The following is a 20,758-nucleotide window of genomic DNA, read 5'->3' as shown; positions in this document are numbered from 1 at the left end:
GCCATGCCACAATCCCATTGGGGACCCTGGGGGTGCACCGATTTGATGTATGTCATAGGCCTCCCCCTACTGGTGGTTTACCCTTAGTGAGACTCCCTGCGGATGGGCAGGAGTTGGGATATAGTTTCACCCAATGCCTAAGCCAAACTGCTCACATCTATAACCAATAAAGCTGTGGCCTATTTTATCCCATTAACCTAAAATATTCGTGTCCGTGTCTTTATTATATAAGGGACCTGTGAGGCCTGGGGCCTTGACAAGCAATTTGCATGGCACATGCAAGTTCTATCAAGTCCAATGCTGTTTCATGCGATTGTGTCAAGATTTATGTGGGCTGCCTGCCTTTTTATTTTTATTTTATTTTTAAGCATCATATATGAGCCCATTCATCACCCTCCCCTTTATTAGAAAGCCCCCAACAACCTGGATATATACATATATATTCAGAAAGGCTGCAAAACATCTTCAGGAATGGTGTGTGTTTTGGAAATGACACGGGTTCTAACCAGATGGCAGCATTCAGAACTGACTTTTGCTGCAGCTTTATCCTACTGATTCCCCACTTCCAATGACTCCACATTGGAGAGAGAAATGTAGTGAAATGTGATTCTCCTTCACCTCTTTTTTTATTTGGAAATGGCTTAGCAAACTATGGTGGCAATATAATAGAGACAGGCAGGGCTTCTCCTCTAGAAAAACAGGTGCCTGTAATTAATAATAATAATAATAAAATTTTATTTATATCCCACCCTCCCCAGCTGAAGCCAGGCTCAGAGCAGCTAACAACAGTAAAAATAACACAGTTTACATAAAATCACAATCAATTAATTGAAATACATTCTAAAATCAATTCAGAGTCAAATTAATGGCAATCATTGGGCTAGAGTTCTATGAGGATTACAGAAGGAGGGGGTCAGACTGTGCCTTGGCCAAAGGCCTGGTGGAACAGCTCCGTCTTGCCGGCCCTGCAGAAAGATATCAAGTCCCACAGGGCCCTAGTCTCTTGTGACAGAGCATTCCACCAGATCGGGGCCACGGCTGAGAAAGCCCTGGCTCTGGTTGAGGCCAGCCTAACCTCCCTGTGGCCCAGGATCTCCAAGATGTTTTTATTTGAAGATTGTAAGATCCTCCGTGGGACATACCAGGAGAATGTATGTACTCACCATGAAGTTGTTACAGTAAGTGCCATACTTTTTAATAACAAAGGAAGAGGTGCTGGTACTGCGTACCCTGGAGTACCCCTTTAAAAAGTACGGGATATGGGAAATTCTTAAAGCAAAACATTTCAGCTTCTACTTTCTTCAGTAGATGCTGTAGTCAAGGCAGCAGTTAGACAACACCGAGGATGGGATACAGAGAAGAGTGGCATTTGCTGTAGGCGAATGATGTCAAGAATTAACCCACAGGTTGAAGCCACACAGGGTAAAGCTATCAAGCCTATAGTTTCAGCACTTATCTTTTGTTCCCAATCTTCTTGGTTCAGATGGCATTTTCTGTTACAATAACTGACCAATAAGAGAAACTGTGATTAAGACATAGACCCCTTTCCCACTTCTCTTCAAAAAGAGATGGCATTCCTTTCTTTTGCGATATTAGAAAAACTGAGAAGTAGAATGGTGGTTTTCTGAATAGTCCATGGGACTACAAATCAATACATGACCTTAGAAAAAAAGTTGTGCCACCATTTCTCCAAGTAACCGAACACCACCTAAATATAACCACCTTCCATATACCTTCAGTTGTAAACGTAAGGGTTTTTCTTCCCCGGACCATTAGCTTGCAGTTTCTTTGTTGACACCATTCTCATAACTTATTTTCACATATGCAATCACAGAAACCGTGGGGATGGGAAAAATATGTTGACTGGAAGGGTTTTTTCTTTCAAAAATAAAGGAAACAGCACATCCACTGGTAATTAAAGTTCCATTAATCTAAAAGTGATTTAGGCACTGCTTTCAGCTTCAGAGGTGTGAAGTATTAAATTTATGGTTTAAGATGATAATATCCACGTATTAGGAAATTCAGCTCCCTCTTTATTACCTTCAACCTTGAAGTTTACTTTTTACTTTTAATTTTTATATATTAAAAAGTGAAGCCTAAAAAAAAAGGAGGTTATCTTTCACCAGGCAGCCATCGCTATTCTATTTCATTGCAAGACTTTTTGTTGTTGTTAAAAAAAAGGCTGCATGTCACTCCTACAGGCTATTATTGTAATATATCACCAGCAAAAGGGCTAGCTGAAATGTTCTCTTCCATTATGGACCTCTTTCATAAGTTTTATTAAAAAGAAAAAAATATATATAATGGAAAAGTTGCACTGGGAGTTTGGCAGAGCTATTAATAGTCTATATAGACCCATAAAACATTTCAAACAACATGGGCAATTTCTTTCTCTCTGGAAGTAAAATACATTTAAACATTTTAATAGTGGTGGAATATGACTGCATTTCAAGTAGCTGGTAACCCCAGTGGATAAAAACCCCCACATTTCCTCGCCTAAAATATCACTGGGGGCAGGAGTTCTAAGGCTCTTTCCAGGTCTTGTTCTACCCAGGGGTTGAAAAGTTATATTGGTAAAACCTATTTGGTGTTTCGCAACTTCCTGACTAGTTGCAGGACCTTAGTCAGACCTAGCAGAGTACACGCAGAAGCAATTGGCGACTTTAGATGAAGCAGGAACCAAGAACTTGTAGTTAGGTGTTTATTATACACAGTGGACTACTTACAGGAACAGAACACGGATCTTTTGCTAGCTCTCTCTGACACAACTCACAACTCCTACACTGACACAGAACTCTGAACTCACGAACCACGAATGCATTCCAGTTAGTAGGCCATTAATTACCACTCCCTTAAGAGAGCTTGACCAATCAGGGAGCGGTCTCCATGTCTCTGTTATCTCCAGGCAGACTTACTCCTTCAGATTGCCTTCTGGCTGTCTGCTAAACCTTAATTGACTCTGTGTGAGTAGCTGCATGTACACAGTTTCCCAACAAGTTATTGCCATATTTTAAAATGCATTCTGCCCACCAACCAAACCAGGATCTACTGATCTGTCCCATCTATACCATTATTATACAAAGAGGACATAATCCAGTTCTAGCAGTATGCAACATCTAGGCCACATTCGTATCAAACATTTAAAGCACTATGATACGATTAAGGGGCTATCTTTGGAGGTGACCCGGAAACTACAACTAATCCAGAATGCAGCAGCTAGTCTAGTGACTAAGAGTGGCTGCCGAGACCATATAACACTAGTCCTGAAAGACCTACATTGGCTCCCAGTGTGTTTCTGAGCACAATTCAAAGTGTTGGTGCTGAACTTTAAAGCCCTAAATGGCCTTGGCCCGATATATCTGAAGGAGCGTCTCCACCCCCATCGTTCTGTCCGGACATCGAGGTCCAGCTCCAAGGGCCTTCTGGCAGTTCCCTCACTGCGAGAAGTGAGGTTACAGGGAACCAGGCAGAGGGCCTTCTTGGTAGTGTCGCCTGCCCTGTGGAATGCCCTCCCATCAGATGTCAAGGAAATAAACAACTATCTGACTTTTAGAAGACATCTGAAGGCAGCCATGTTTAGGAAAATTTTAAATGTTTGATGTTTTATTGTGTTTTTAATATTCTGTTGGGAGCCACCCAGAGTGCTGGGAAAACCCAGCCAGATGGGCAGGGTATAAATAACTTATTATATTATTATACAGTCATGGCTTCCCTCAAAGGATTATGGGAAGTGGTTTGTTAAGGGTGCTGAGAGTTGTTAGGCAACCCCAAAGAGATCCCAGAGCTACAATTCCTAGAACAATTTAACAACCAATCACTTTCATTGTTGCTCCGTGAGGGGGAAAGAGGTCTCCTACAACTCTTAACAAACCACAGCTCCCAGAATTCTTTGGGGGAAGCCACCACTGCTAAAAGTGGTATTATAGCATCCTAGCACCTCCAGTTAGAAGTCTTTTCAAACAGCACCCAAAATTATCTACCCTTTTGGGGGGGTTGGGGGGGAACCATTTCACTGATTTCCCTCAGATGCAGAAAAAAAATCCCCAACAGTTGTCGGGGGGGGGACAAGGGATGGGAAATAACTTTAGTTCAGTTAGAATTTTAATGTCAACCTAGATAATTCACACTTTCAGAAACAATATACGAACCAAAACACAGCTATATTTCAAAATTCACCACCCTCTGAATTTTGTAAAGCAGTTTTCAAAGCAAATAATGTGTACAATGCAATGAGTCCTGCTAATGCAATGGGGCTTCCCTCCCTCTTTTCCCACACGTACCCCCCACCTCTCAAAGTTGGCTTATGGGGGGGCGGGGAGAACAGGAGAAGCACCAAAACAGAGTGCAGAAGGAGAGGGGAGATTATTCCTTGTCTCTGAAGTGCTTCGGTTGACAGAACTTTCGTAATAGTGCAAAGTTGAATTCCGTTATATTGGGAGAAATTACTTGTGAAAATGTGTATATTGGGCTACATTTCATAAAAATAATTTGTATGTTAGGAGAAACATACACTAAAATATGCTGGAAAGTTTCCATGAGGATTTAATTCCCCCCCCCCCCATAAAAATCACAAACTGATGCAGAAATGTAGAATACTAAATTTATGACTGGAAAAATGAGAAACAAAAATATTCAGGTTCAATTTCTAGGTGGGAAGACTACAATTTTTCTCCCTCACCCAAGAATAAGGTCAAACATCTGCACTTCTCTACTTTCAACAGGCCTTCCACTCCAAAGGGTCAATAGTCTAGCAGCACTTTTCATACAACTTAAGATGAAAATTTAAAAAAGGTAAAGGACCCCTGGACAGTATGGGATAGTGGTGCTCATCTAGCTTTCAAACTGAGAGAGCTGGCATTTGTCCACAGACAGCTTTCTGGGTCATGTGGCCAGCATGACTAAACCGCTTCTGGCACAACAGGACACCGTGATGGAAACCAGAGCGCACTGAAACGCCATTTACCTTCCTGCTACAGTGGTACCTATTTATCTACTTGCACTGCTGTGCTTTCAAACTGCTAGGTTGGCAGGAGCTGGGGCAGAGCAACAGGAGCTCACTCTGTCACAGGGATTTGAACCGCCAACCTTCTGATCAGCAAGCCCAAAAGGCTCAGTGGTTTAGACAACAGCGCCACCTGTGTAAGATGACAGACAGGCTGCTAGCACCTAATCTTACCTACAAAAATAAAGATGTGTTAAACCCCTAAGAAACATCCCAAAATCCACAGTGACCAAATCAAATTTCTGCCCCATCCCTCTCTGGGACAAAACTCAACCATCAAAGAGTTGATATTTTACACATGTAGTTTCAACATCCCAGACTGCTGTGGAATGAGTAACTTTCCATTTCATTATGCATTTTCATTGTCTCAGAGGATTCATTTCTTCAGAAGAAACTTGAGCTATCTGATGATCAGCCTTACTTCAATGTGGGACTGTTCTACCCCAAGGGGGTTTCATCTCCCAGAAATCTTAATTGGAGTTTTCAGTAATTGACATCCAGCTAATCTGCTACATCTTCTTCCTCTGTACTTATGAAAAATTTCAGAACTGCTGACAAGCTTCTTGCGCATGGTAAATGTGATAATTATGGAAGCTGGGCTTTCATATAATGGGCTTTGCTTCGTTGGTAAGATGGGAAATGATTGCTGATCATAACCAGAATGGAAAACTTTAATATTAGGAATAAATGTGCAGAGGCCTGGTACCCAGCTGGTGAAAACCAGCACATTAAGAAACAGACCTATATTGACTTTAGCCAATAATGATATTACAATAATTTATTATTTATGTGCTGCCCATCTGACAGGGTTGCCCCAACCACCCTGGCTGGCTTCCAATAAATTAAAGCACAGTAAGACATCAAACATTAAAAACTTCCTTAAGCAGGGCTGACTTCAGATGTGGGTGGGCCTTCTCCCTGCAGGTAATGACAAACATAGCCCTACCCCTGTGTGCAAAATCACCCTTTCCTATAATCTCTGGGGCACCCACAGCCAACTCTTCCCCTGCTACCTTTCCCTGCTGCTCAAAGAAGTAAAGGTAAAATGTAAAGGAGCCCTGGAGAGTTAAGTCCAGTCAAAGTTGACTATGGGGTTGCTGCACTCAGCTCACTTCCAGGCTGCAGGAGCCGGCGTTCGTCCATAGGCAGCTTTCCGGGTCATGTGGCCAGCATGACTAAACTGTTTCTGGCACAATGGAACAATGGAACAGCGTGATGGAAGCCAGAGCTCATGGAAACACTGTTTACCTTCCTGCCACAGCGGTACCTATTAATCTACTTGCACTGGTGTGCTAGGTTGGCAGGAGCTGGGACAGAGCAATGGGAGCTCACTCTGTCACGGGGATTAGAACTGCCTACCTTCTGATCAGCAAACCCAAGAGGTTCAGTGGTTTAGACCACAGTGCCACCAGCATCCCTCAAAGAAGTACCACCCTACGAGCTATAGTTGGTGGTGGAATTGTGAGCTGTGTCTCCTCTGCACATGGGCTAGCCGCCAATGGGAGAAGAGTTCTTGCAACTGTCTATGACTTGTTAGAATGTCTCTTTGGCTCTTTAGGAACAAAGCACAAAAGTTGGCATTGCTATTTGTTGTGATGCAAATGTTAATAGGATCATTGGGTTTGCGTGCTCCCCATGTTACTCACATAGAGAAAGCAGCATCTGAAGACAGCTTTAGTTTTCTACAACCTGTTCTCCCTCTTGGAGTCCACACTCTGGGTCCCTGAGTCTCCTTTCAATAACCAAGTCTTATCTCTTGAGGTGCTATGTTCACATGGGTCACCCATGACCAACTCCCAGTAGGCCCTGGCGCTCAGGCTGCAAATTGGTAACACAGATATACAACTTTTCAAAAGGAAAGTTTTGAATGGAAAGATTCTTTGGGCCTTCCAGCCACGAGATCGCACAGACATCTGAGGCTACATTAAATGGGAAAATTGAGACTGAAACCTCAAAATGGTGGCTCAGCAGGCAGCCCAATTGACTGGAATTCAGGAAACAATTCACTCCTTTCCCTCCCACAGCCCAAATTGGAAGAGAGCTAAAGGCATCATAAAGCAACAATATCAGCCTTCCCATGGCACAGATAACACCTTTTAAGAGCAAGAGAGCAGATTAGACTCTGCCTTATCACAAAATCCCCGTTAAGCAAACTGCAGGCAAGTCATGGTAGATCAGCCTAGCGGGCAGCTTTGAGCTATTAGGTGGTAATTTGCACTGACACCACAGACACTGATAAAATTCTCCAGATGTCTGAGGAGGAGAAATTATAAATTAGATATACAGAGGAGCTCTACTGTGAATGTGTTCACTGCTAGTAGGTCTGGGGAAAAACAACACAGATGGGTCAGGAACATCTGTGGCATCTATATAATGGGCAGCATTGCCTCAGGAAAGAGCAGTGATGAAGCCGTTTCCATAAATTGCGATACTACCATGTATAAGGATTTCATGGCATCCAAAATGGGAATACCACTGCTTTTGGAAGGACTTAACATCCCACCTTATTTTTCTAGAATTGACCTCCTACAAATTACATTGGGTTTGATCCTTAAAACAAGTTAAATAAGGAGACTAGAACTTTGCAGAAATTTAATAATAATAATAATAATAATAATAATAATAATAGTAATAATAATTTATTATTTATACCCCGCCCATCTGGCTGGGTTTCCCTAGCCACTCTGGGCGGCTTCCAACAGAACACTAAAATACAATAACCTATTAAACATTAACCCCTTCATGGATCACTGCCTTGTTGTGGTGAAGGGGCTTGAATAACTCAGAGAAGCTATGAGCTATGCCATGCATGGCCACCCAAGACTGACAGGTCATAGCCGAGAGTTTAGACTAAATGTGATCCACCTGGAGAAGGAATGGGCAAACCACTCCAGTATTTTGCCAAGAAAACTCCATGGACATAAAAAAGGAGAAGCTTTGAGAAGAAAGTGAGAGTTTCCAAGGCATGCTCTGGTTCATGGGGTCACGGAGAGTCCAACACTACTAAGACGACTAAACAACAACAATTAAACATTAAAAGCTTTCCTAAACAGGGCTGTCTTCAGATGTCCTCTAAAAATTTGATAGTTATTTTTCTCTTTGACATCTGGTGGGAGGGCGTTCCACAGGGCGAGTGCCACTACCGAGAAGGTCCTCTGCCTGGTTCCCTGCAACTTGGCTTCTCGTAGCGAGGGAACTGCCAGAAGGCCCTCAGCGCTGGACCTCAGTGTCCGGGCAGAAGGATGGAGGTGGAGATGCTCCTTCAGGTATGCTGCACCGAGGCTGTTTAGGGCTTTAAAGGTCAGAACCAACACTTTTAATTGTGCTCGGAAACATATAACAATAGAAAGGGCTCGATTGGCGGATAGGCATTGGGTAAGCCTAGGTCTTACCTCAAAAAAACAAAGATCATGGCCACTGGTCCCATCACCTCCTGGCAAATAGAAGGGGAAGAAATGGAGGCAATGAGAGATTTTACTTTCTTGGGCTCCATGATCACTGCAGATGGTGACAGCAGCCACGAAATTAAGAGACGCCTGCTTCTTGGGAGGAAAGCAATGACCAACCTAGACAGCATCTTAAAAAGTAGAGACATCACCTTGCCAACAAAGGTCCGTATAGTTAAAGCTATGGTTTTCCCAGTAGTGATTTATGGAAGTGAGAGCTGGACCATAAAGAAGGCTGATCACCGAAGAATTGATGCTTTTGAATTATGGTGCTGGAGGAGACTCTTGAGAGTCCCATGGACTGCAAGAAGATCAAACCTCTCCATTCTGAAGGAAATCAGCCCTGAGTGCTCACTGGAAGGACAGATCGTGAAGCTGAGGCTCCAATACTTTGGCCACCTCATGAGAAGAGAAGACTCCCTGGAAAAGACCCTGATGTTGGGAAAGATGGAGGGCACAAGGAGAAGGGGACGACAGAGGACGAGATGGTTGGATAGTGTCTTCGAAGCTACAAACATGAGTCTGAACAAACTGCGGGAGGCAGTGGAAGACAGGAGTGCCTGGCGTGCTCTGGTCCATGGGGTCACGAAGAGTCGGACACGACTAAACGACTAAACAACAACAACAACAACAAGCCTAGGTCTTGGTTGGAGGGAAGGTTGTAGCCTCCACCAGCTGCCCCATGTGTAAGGGTTTCCTGTTAAAAGGACTTGGGAGGAGTGGGTCCTGTCTGATGCCCAGAGGGGACTAGGGCCATACCACTCCTCCAATGAGAACCACTTGCAGAACGCCGATTTGACATAGGTCATAGGGCATCCCTTCTGGCTGGCTTTACCCTTAGTGACACTATCAGCAGATGGGCTGGACTGAAATATGAAGTTGCTTACTCCAATGCCTACGGCCCAGGGATCAGCAACCTTTTTCAGCCATGGGCCGGTCCACCATCCCTCAGACCATGTGGTGGGCCGGACTATATTTTGAAGGGAAAATAATGAATGAATTCCTATGCCCCACAAATAAAATAAAACGCATTTTAAATAAAACGACACATTCTACTCTTGTAAAAACACACTGATTCCCAGACTGAGAAGGCGATTGGGCCGCATCTGGCCCCCAGGCCTTAGGTTGCCTACCTCTGCTATAGCCAAACCTTCACATCTTTGACCAATAAAGTTGTGACCTTATTTGATCCCAAACCAATATTATGTGTGTTGCCTAGTCATTTGTACCTTAGGAAACAAGGGGGGTCACAGGGCCTCGACATGCAATTGACCTCCTATGAATTATGTTGGGTTTCATCCTCAAAACAGCTAAATGAGGAGACTAGAACTTTACAGAAAATCTTACAATAGAAAACTTTCAAGTGAAACTGCTGACAAAATATTGGAGCATGGAGTGCACCAACTTGGGGTTCCAGTTGGCCAAGCACACCTTCCTTTAGGATACCATACTCTAGCCCATCCCACTTTTTAATTATTTTTATTTATTTATTAAATTTGTATACTGCCCTTCATCTGAAGATTTCAGGGCAATTCCCTTGTCAACGGCCATCTTTCCATCCTCACTGAGCATGCTCAGTCCTCATTGTGCTATTCTTTGGCTTACTTCCCCCCCGGGTTTTCCTTGTCCTAAATATTTTGTGTACTTCTGCAAACTTCAGGGTCCCCGCCAGAGTGGTGCATGCTCTAGTTATCTCTCGCATGGACTACTGCAATGCGCTCTATGTGGGGCTACCTTTGAAGGTGACCCGGAAACTACAACTAATCCAGAATGCGGCAGCTAGACTGGTGACTGGGAGCAGCCACCGAGACCATATAACATATATAGGTCTTGAAAGACCTACATTGGCTCCCAGTACGTTTCCAAGCACAATTCAAAGTGTTGGTGCTGACCTTTAAAGCCCTAAATGGCCTTGGTCCAGTATACCTGAAGGAGTGTCTCCACCTCCACCGTTCTGCCTGGACACTGAGGTCCAGCGCTGAGGGCCTTCTGGCAGTTGCCTCACCACAAGAAGTGAGGTTACAGGGAACCAGGCAGAGGGCCTTCTCGGTAGTAGCACCCGCCCTGTGGAACGCCCTCCCACCAGATGTCAAAGAGAAGAATAACTACCAAACTTTTAGAAGACATCTGAAGGCAGCCCTGAAGGCAACAAAGCTTTTAATGTTTAATAGGTTATTGTATTTTAGTGTTTTGTTGGAAGCCGCCCAGAGTGGCTGGGGAAACCCAGCTAGATGGGCGGGGTATAAATATTAACTTATTATTATTATTATGAAACCCTAGGACATGAAACCAGTCACTATAGTATAGACCAGTGTTTCCCAAACTTGGGTCTCCAGCTGGTTTTGGACTACAATTCCCATCATCCCTGACTATTGGTCCTGCTAGCTAGGGATGATGGGAGCTGTAGTCCTAAAACATCTGGAGGGCCAAGTTTGGGAAACCCTTGTGTAGACAGTACAGAGTTAGGCTGCGTCAAGCCATGGGTACATGTAAGTCAGCTTCCTATGAACCTATAAGCATTCTAAATATCAAGTCTTGTTTTGAATTTTCTGGTATTCAGTGTGAAAATTGACATAAATGGGCTATTGAAGACTTGCCGGTATAGCAGAGATATCAGCCGAATTTGATCTGCCTGCTTTATGTCAAGGGAATGATGAAAACATTTAGGTTATCGAATCTGAGCAGTATCCTCCTGAGCAGTATTGCTGCCAATAATGTTGCCTTTCTGGACCAGTAATATGGCTGGATGACTTGCAAAAGTGCTACCAAGATCCTATTATAAAATGGTAGCTGGAACATTCAGGTCTGGCAAGAGAAACTTCATGGATGGCCATACTGCTTGCGACGTGAATGTGGAACTTATTCTAATAGCAGTAGATCTTATTTTGACGCTCTAAAATGAAGGCTGCTGTTTTGGCGAAGTGGTATCGAGTGACATATAAATGTACGGGAAAAGTGGCAGATGAAGGGGAAAATATGAGAAACCACAGAACAAATGATGTGGCCTTTTATTTTAAGTGAATGCAATTGGATTAGATTGCTGAATAATTGGCTACCCAGTAACAGGTGAGATAGACCTACGTTGTAAAATTGTGTCAATGCAGAAATACATCTTTGAGGCATTTGAGGGTACCAAAAATAAAGTATTCCTCCCTGCAGTTAGTGATGAGTCCCTTTTCAATTCTGACACATAGAAATGTAGAAACACATTTATTCTGGAGAAGCATTTGGGAAATCAAAGGATGTATTTATGCAGGAAACATGAATCTCCATGAAGGCACCAGGAACTGAAATTTATGTATTTATTCACATTACTGAAAACTCTATAGAAGTTTTCTAAGGGCCTATGCAGTCCTAGCACTCTAAATCTTAGGTGAAGTTCTTGTAACGTAGGCATAAAAGGGGGGGGGGACACTTTGCGAAGCTCAATTTAATGCTTTTTCCGTAAGTTAAATTATAGAGTAGTTAGACAGAACCCAGCAATAGATGGTTATATTAATGGGCCCAACAGAAGGAGGAATAGATCTCTCAGGGTATTATCAGGCACATCAGGTTCTACAGTATTTTTAATTACATAGTTCTGTCAATTTTAGACTAATTACCAAATGTGCCATTGGAAGTAAAGAAAGGAAGTGCAGTCTATCCATTTATTTCAAAAAGTCTGTATCCTTTCAGGGGTCCACATCTCCCTGCGCCCAATGTTAATAGGGAAGAGAAGGCAAAGCAAAGTGACAGACAGACCATTATCATGCTGAACTTCGCTTGTCTTCTCCATCCCTGAGTTTTGCTTGAACTGCCTAAGAGATATCATTGGCAGGATTATTAAAAACATTGGCAGGATTATTGCAACAACCTGCAGTTTCATAAGAGTATATATTTAAAGAAGATGAATAACTGAGCAAATTAAGTTAATTTGGATATGCAGAAGATATTAAAAACAAATTGAAGGAATCGCAGAAAGAGGGGGGAAGGAAGTCAAATTTTGAAATGTCAAAATGATTGTAAAATTGGTGAACGTATAAAATTAGCGAAATGTATAAACTTGAAAAGTCTAAATAAAAACTCAAATATTAAAAAAGAGAAAGGGTAAAGGTAAAGGGACCCCTGACCATTAGGTCCAGTCGTGACCGACTCTGGGGTTGTGGTGCTCATCTCGCTTTATTGGCTGAGGGAGCCGGCATACAGCTTCCAGGTCATGTGGCCAGCATGACTAAGCCGCTTCTGGCGAACCAGAGCAGCGCACAGAAACTCTGTTTACTTTCCCACCAGAGTGGTACCTATTTATCTACTTGCACTTTGACAGTCTTTCGAACTGCTAGGTTGGCACGCGCAGGGACTGAGCAACGGGAGCTTACCCCGTTGCAGGAATTCGAACCGCTGACCTTCTGATCGGCAAGTCCTAGGCTCTGTGGTTCAACCCACAGCGCCACCCGCGTCCCCCCAAGAGAAAGGGTAGCTTGGCTCCATTTGCTGAACTGGAGCAGTCAAAAAGGACAGGAGTGGAAGAGGCTTGGCAAGGAGGGTGCATGTTTGCGGGTTCCGACTTGTGACCCTCAAGAGATGCTTTTTTTGTAGGCACCAGAGTTTTCAGAAGGAAGAAAAATAAAGCCCGCTGAATAAAGAAAATCCCATCTTGCAATCTTTGAATCCAAGCGGTCAGGGTTCTGCTTTCAGGGGAGGGGGGAGAGACAGGAACGTACAGACAGCCTCCTCCTCCGTTGAGCAGCTGCACTTCATCAGAGTCTGGGGAGGGGGAGCTTTCAGGAGACACGGACGACGACAGAAAGGGGGGGACGTTGCAAAGGCTCAGTCAGGCTGAGGGGAGCCAAGATACCTCTCCCAGGGAAGTGGATGTGCTGCTTCCGTTGCATAGGGCAGCTGTTTACCAGCTCCATCTGGTACGCAGGCTGAGACCCTATCTGCCAGCAGACTGCCTCGCCAGAGTGGTGCATGCTCTGGTTATCTCCCGCTTGGACTACTGCAATGTGCTCTATATGGGGCTACCTTTGAAGGTGACCCGGAAACTGCAACTAATCCAGAACGCGGCAGCCAAACTGCTGACTGGGAGTGGCCGCCGAGACCATATAACACCGGTCTTGAAAGACCTACATTGGCTCCCAGTACATTTCCGAGCACAATTCAAAGTGTTGGTGCTGACCTTTAAAACCCTAAACGGCCTTGGTCCAGTATATCTGAAGGAGCGTCTCCACCCCCATCATTTTACCCGGACACTGAGGTCCAGCACTGAGGGCCTTCTGGCAGTTCCCTCACTGCGAGAAGCCAAGTTACAGGGAACCAGGCAGAGGGCCTTCTCGGTAGTGGCGACCTCCCTGTGGAACGCCCTCCCACCAGATGTCAAAGAGAAAAATAACTACCAAACTTTTAGAAGACATCTGAAGGCAGCCCTGTTTAGGGAAGCTTTTAGTGTTTGATGTATTACAGCATTTTAATATTTTTTTGGAAGCCGCCCAGAGTGGCTGGGGAAGCCCAGCCAGATGGGCGGGGTATAAATAATAAATAATAAGAATAACAGTAACAATAATAATAATAGTTTCTCCCTAACTATCCAGCCCTTCATCCACAGCCTGTCTTCCTACGCATCAATAACCTGAAACAAGCATTAAAAATATCTATAAAACATCAGCACAGCTGATAAAACCACAGCAGAACCAGCAATATAAAAATACCGATAGTTATAAATGGGGAAACCTAAAGCTTGTGGAAATCTAATTTTAAGCTATTTAGATCATTAAAAAACCCAAAAAAACTATGCAAGTGGGATCAGCCTATTTCATTCTCCTTTCCCCCATGGTTTAATTTCAGCTATCAAGTTTATCATCTTTGCAGTAAGGGATGGAAAGTTGAAACAACAATAGATGCCACAAAAGGTAGCAGATAAAAGTGTTATCAGTGTTATTCGTATGTTAACTTAGAAAAGGGTTATTGTTAGCTACATCACTAGGAGCACTGATTGCATGGTATCTTTTCCTTTGTGCAGTGCAGAAAAAGCAAGAGTGATTCTAATGAAGCAGCTATGCCCATTGCATAATAATTATAGAAGGGGAGGTGGCTAAACAGTGATTGGTCAGCCATATGCAGTTCTGGACAAGTTTTTTAAAAAGGTTTGCAGAGAGCGAAAAGGATATTAAGCCATAGTTTGCAGTTGGCTTAAGATCATAGCTTGCTCCAAAGCCGGCAACTATAGTTCTATGGTGCAGGCAAAGTGGGAAACTGGTGAAATGAAGGCTTCCTGGTTTATTTTTTAAAATTGAAACTCACTGCAAAGGGAGGAGTGAAAGGGCTGCATACATGAGGAAAAGGCTTGTACATTTTGTTGTTTAATAAGGTGAGATAAAAGAAACTGCAACAGTTCACTGTGTCGCTTTGGACTTGCCTTTTGCCCTGCTCTTTCCAGGCACAGGTCTGTGCTTTAAAGCTCCAGAGAGAAGTTCGAAGTGCTAATTTTGAATTAGTTCAAAGCTCTAATTTTGAATTAGTTTGAAGCTCTAACTTCGAATTAGTTCAAAGTTCAAATTGGTTCACAGCTCTAAGTTTGAGTTAGTTCAAAGTTTGAATTAGTTCTAAGTATTGCATTCCTGAGCCACTTAAGGCTTTATAGGTCAAAACCAGCACTTGGAACTGTGCCCAGAAACTAACTGGCAGTCAGTGCACTAAGGCCAGGATTTGTGCTATATATTCAAGCCATCTTGCCCTGGCGAAAATCCTGCCTGCTGAATTCTACATCTCATTTCTTAAGGCACAAAATAGCATCTAAGATTAAATGCTGACAACCCCGGTTGCTGAAGACAGACACAACAACAGCGACCCCCTCCCCACAATACTAGATTAATTGTTGTTTGTTTGAAAAAAGTTTTGTGTGCCTTCATTTTTAATTGCATTTTTTATCATTATGTACTACATAGGCCACATTTCTAATTATGCCACATGTAAAAAACACATTGTAAAACAATGCACACAACCCAATTTAAGTTTTATCAGCTTGGTGGTGTTTAAAGTTCATTGTATATTTTTATTTGGGTGCCAAAGCCCATTCAAGTGAATGGGAGAGCAAAGATTCTTGATGTGTGCTTGAGATTGTTGTTATTTTGTTGTGCAGGCAGCTCCTCTACTTCTGTTTGTAGAAGCAGGTGCAACTGAAAACATTCTTCCTCTACTTAATATTAGATGACTATTAGATTAGGAGTTAAGGGGCTTTGAAGATCTGTTTATTTCTTGTCCTCCAAGGTGCTTTGAAGAGGTAGGGACTGCAAAGAACAGAAGGGATGAGACTGAAACTCAGTGGTAGAGCACATGCTTTGAATGCATAAGGTCTTAGGTTCAGTCGCTGCTAAAACATTCAGGAAGCAGGGTGACGGGAAATACTTCTGCCTGAGAGTAGACCATACTGGGCTTCTATGGACCAACAAATCTGACTTGGTATACGACCAAGCATTATGAAGTCTCATTACAGAACCAGTGATTGCAATTTTCATTCTACCAAGTCAAAGCTTTCGGACACCGTTGAAATGAAGTCAGACTTGCCTCCACTTATTTCGTAATTGCTAAAGGTAAAGGGACCCCTGACCATTAGGTCCAGTCGTGGCCGACTCTGGGGTTGCGGCACGCATCTCGCTTTATTGGCCGAGGGAACCGGTGTACAGCTTCCGGGTCATGTGGCCAGCACGACCAAGCCACTTCTGGCAAACCAGAGCAGCGCACGGAAATGCCGTTTACCTTCCCGCCAGAGCGGTACCTATTTATCTACTTGCATTTTGACATGCTTTCGAACTGCTAGGTTTTCAGGAGCAGGGACCGAGCAACGGGAGCTCACCCTGTCATGGGGATTTGAACCGCCGACCTTTTGATCAGCAAGTCCTAGGCTCTGTGGTTTAACCCACAGTGCCACCTGCGTCCTGTTACGGACCTGCGTCAGGTTATGGACCGCCAAAACCCAGAAGTATCAGAACGCTTTGCGCATGCGCAGAAGCACTGAATCGCAACCCGCACATGCGCAGACGCAGGTTGTGAACACTGCGGGTTGCGAACATGCATCCCGCACGGATCACGTTCGCAACCTGGGCGTCCACTGTAGTTGCTTCCTGCTGCTACCTAAGACCCCTCCAAGTTAAAACCAATAGTCCGGTTCTAAGATATCTCTTTAAAATTGTTGTTCTACTCATTTATTCTTCTCACCCCATGTTTTTCATGGCACAAGGGGGATGACTTGTTGGCCCTGACTTTCTGCCTACAGCCCCTTGTGTACGTCTGCTGAATGTCTGCTTCAGGAGAACCTTCTGCATCCCTAGATGATGCAGAGGCAGAAAGGGGCTATAGATGCTGGAAGGGAAACAACACAGAACATTTTTGTAAAAAATAAAAATAAAATCTTGGAAGGTTCATGCAGCACCGCCGCTCCGACTATAGGTGTGGAAGCTTCCAGATGATGCAGATAAAAGGTGAAAAAATAGATTCATATAATAGAAAGGGAAGGAGGGCAGAAACCTTTCTTGTCCGGTCTAGCGATCTGCAAAATAACCTCAATTTGGGTGGTAATTAGTTGCACATTGTGAACACCATTGTCAAAATGCTTGAAAAATATCCAGCTTTTCTTCTAAGAGTTCTCAGTGTTTTGTTCTCTTAACGATGCCTGAGAATTTCAGTGCATGGGAGTAAGCAGTGCTATTTTTTTTGTAGAAAAAGAGGTGCTGGAACTGAGTTCCGGCAAATTCCTGCTGAAAAAAATCCCTGGGAGTAAGAGAAGCCAGTTCAATGGGTTTAGTCAGTTATGGCCCAGGAGGACCCTGACTGATCACCATAGCTGTCAACTTACAGATTTGAAAATAAGGGACCAGCAGCCTTGAAAATAAGGGATCAGCAGCCAAAATAAGGGATTTTCGAACACAGGTATTTTCAACTTCTGAGCCCCTCCGAGCCAAAAGCAGAAAGCCCAGCCAGCAGCCAAACAAAGCCTCAAGTGGTGGTTCCCACAGCGCAGCAACCCGGCAAAGGGGATGCAGCAAGGGAAACCACCGTCACCTTTCCGCTAGGAAGCGCTAAGCAAAGGCGAGTCCCCAGGCAATGCGGCCGATTTGATCGGCACAAGGCATGCAAGCTCCACCCCCAGTCGTTCTTAGACTCCTTATTGGGTGAGCAACGCAGCCAAGCAACACAATTGGAGCCTCCCTCCTCCCTGGCCAGCAGGGAGGGAGGGAGAGGAGCTGCTTCCTTTGAAATAAGGGACAGCAGCGGGACACAGCGCTGGGAGATAAGGGACTTTCCCGCCAAATAAGGGATGGTTGACACCTATGCTGATCACATTGCCTCCAGGGAATGTAGGCAGCCATGAAACATGAACCTTTCTGGAATCTCCAACAAAGCCTCTTGGTAACAGGGCTCAAGCTGGACCGAGAGCTGATACAGATCCACACACAACCCCAAAACAGCATGTGGCATTCCCAAGCAATCAATTGGCAATCAAGCCAATTGATTGCCTCAGAGTTAAAGTATTGGTTCTGTAAATGCATTTCCATTTTATAATTCCAGGTCAGTTCCAGCAATCAATGACCATTTCAGTCAAGAGTAAGGGGATGAAGTAATCAACTTTTGTCCTGGGCTACCAGCTTTGGAAACCTAGGGTGGTATTCACCCCATTGAAGTTAATGACCATGACTAAATGAGGCCCATTCATTTCAATAGGTCTAATTCTGAGTAAAACAGAGTCAGATGCCAGCCCCTAGCATGATGAATGCTGAGCACACATATTCAGAATTGACACATATTTGGGGAATAAATCTTCAACTACGAAGTGCATAAGCTCGCCTTTCAGTATCACTGAGTATATTCATGTTTTTGCTATGTTCTTTTTCAGAATTCAGCACAGCAGAATCATCTGAGGCAACAGAAGCATCAGAATAAGATCCCACGGGCTATCATTCTGCAATACTCTCCCTGGGGATGCTTCCCTGGAGCCAATGCATTATTTTGGCAGCAGACGAAGATATTTTTATTCTCTCAGGAATTTGGGCAGCAGCTTCAGCATTGTGGTTTCTGTGGCCATTTTGGCTGTATCTTAGGGATCATCTTCCTGCTAAGAATGGCAAAGAGTATTTTATTTCTAAATTGTTTTTTTGTGGATGAACACTTTTAGTTTGCAGTAATATTTTTAAACGGCAAATTTGTGGCAATTGTGGTATTTTTTTTATTGTTTTAAAATGCCTGGAGTCTTTCCTTTGCTGGCAGCAATGAACAAATTCAGTGAATGAATAACTGGTGGATTTCTCCTGAAGAATAAACCCTCCTGATACACTCTTTGGTATGGAACATGATTTTCAAAATAATAATAATGGCAATAATGATGATTTGATTTCTTATGCACCCTCCAGCGTGACGTACCTGGATCGGTTACAGGAATTTAAGAATACAATATCGAAAACCGTTTGAAGCAAATTACCACCAAGAATTGGGCGGCTCCTCTATTTACATATCTCTGGTGTCTTAGGCCAGGGCAGGCATAGATAAACTCGGCCCTCCAGATGTTTTGGGACTACAACTCCCATCATCCCTAGCTAACAGGGATGATGGGAGTTGTAGTCCTAAAACATAGGGAGGGCCGAGTTTGCTTGTGCCTGGGCCAGGGTAAAGAGGCACATCTTCAGCACAGGATGGAAACTAAACAATGAAGGTGCCAGACACACCTTTGTGGAGAGGGAATTCCATACATTAGGGCTGGCACAGAAAATTCCCACTCCTAGGCTGCCATGCGCTGAACTTCTGAGGGGTTGAAACGACCAAGAAAGCTCCCTCTGCTGATTTCAGCACCCAAGAGTGTCTGAGGGAAGGAAGTAGTAACTGAAGTAGAAGTCTGACAAGTTAAGGCAAAAACAAAACCCCAAGTTTGGCTGCACATTGCAGAGAAGCAACTATATTTAGAACACGTCACCTTCGTCATTTCTCTTTCTCGTAACATCCCTCTCTGTTCCTTGTCTTTCATTATCTCAGGCAATTATGAGGACTGAGGAAGACCAGCACTAAATCCAAATGCCAGGACAACACTGCATGAATTGGAAATAAATACGTCACCTCACTTGGTCTGACTTCTTGAGAAGATGATGTATGGAGCACATTCTAACCAAAACTTGAACCCTGGACTGTGAAGGGAATGGCTCGCAACATTTGGATGACAAAGAGAAACTTCTCATCCATATTTGCTGTCAAGCAGATGACCAGTTCTGTTTACTGTCAGAATAGCAACATGGGAGAAGCACAACACATTTACTTCTCTTCTCGTGACGAATCTAACCATTGATCCATCTAATTCAGAGTTGTGTATCATGACCCTACCTGAAAGTGCCAGGTGATAAAACCTGCAAAGCAGGCAGTCTAGCAATGGATAAGAGATGGGGAGAAATTCAGTTCAATTCGCATTTCAAGGAGCACCTGCCTAAATCACAGTTTGTGAAACAATATGATAACCGAAATCCTTCAAAATTTGCTGCATTTTGAAATGTAGTTCTCCAGCCAAGAAATACCTAGAAAAAAATGTGCATACTGGGGCAGGGTGTTCATAAAAATGCCCGTTTTAAGTGAAAACAACAGACAAAACAAATTCAGTACATTATGGGAAATTGCTCTGCAAAAATGTGGGCATTGGGCAAAACTGCAGGCATGCATTCACATGTTTGTAGAAATTCACACTGAAATGCTGGTGAATTTTCACAAGGAGCTAAATATACTGTATTTTTCGCTCTATAAGACGCACCAGACCACAAGACACACTTAGTTTTTGGAGGAGGAAAACAAGAAAAAAATTATTCTGAATCTCAGAAGCCAGAACAGCAAGAGGGATTGCTGCGCAGTGAAAGCAGCAATCCCTCTTGCTGTTCTGGCTTCTGGGATAGCTGTGCAGCCTGCATTCGCTCCATAAGACGCACACACATTTCCCCTTACTTTTTAGGAGGGAAAAGGTGAGTCTTATAGAGCAAAAAATACGGTATAGATAGCGAACTGGAAATGGGGAGAACCGAAGACAGGAAAAATGAGAAACTGAGAGAACTCAGAATGGACAGGTTTGCCCATCCCAACCACAAGCTACAGCACTGGATTCAAAATTAATCCAAAAGCTCTGTATACTTCTTCATCCCACTGTCTCGTTTTTTATTTGTTTATCCTACACATTTTAAACTCAATCTTGCTCCTAATTGCCCTTTATAGGAGATAGGGAATGCAATGACGTAGGAGTTTCTCTGCTGCTTCTGCCCCCGAACTTGGGTGCTCTCCGTTTAAAGTCGCATCCGATTAATTTGTTTCTCGT

The 20,758-nt window shown here is 43.6% G+C and overlaps 1 long non-coding RNA gene across 1 annotated transcript; it reads left to right on the top strand.

Moving 5' to 3' along the window:
• Positions 1–18,321: 18,321 nt before the first annotated feature.
• On the top strand, positions 18,322–19,841 carry LOC310743988. Its single transcript, XR_014539302.1, has 2 exons — positions 18,322–18,760; positions 19,447–19,841. It is a non-coding gene; the product is annotated as an uncharacterized lncRNA (long non-coding RNA).
• The last annotated feature ends 917 nt before the right edge of the window (positions 19,842–20,758 follow it).

Source organism: Podarcis filfolensis (genome assembly GCF_964270895.1).
Source record: "Podarcis filfolensis genome assembly, chromosome: 10".
NCBI classification, from domain to species: domain Eukaryota; kingdom Metazoa; phylum Chordata; class Lepidosauria; order Squamata; family Lacertidae; genus Podarcis; species Podarcis filfolensis.
This window is presented reverse-complemented; position numbering and strand designations above follow the sequence as displayed.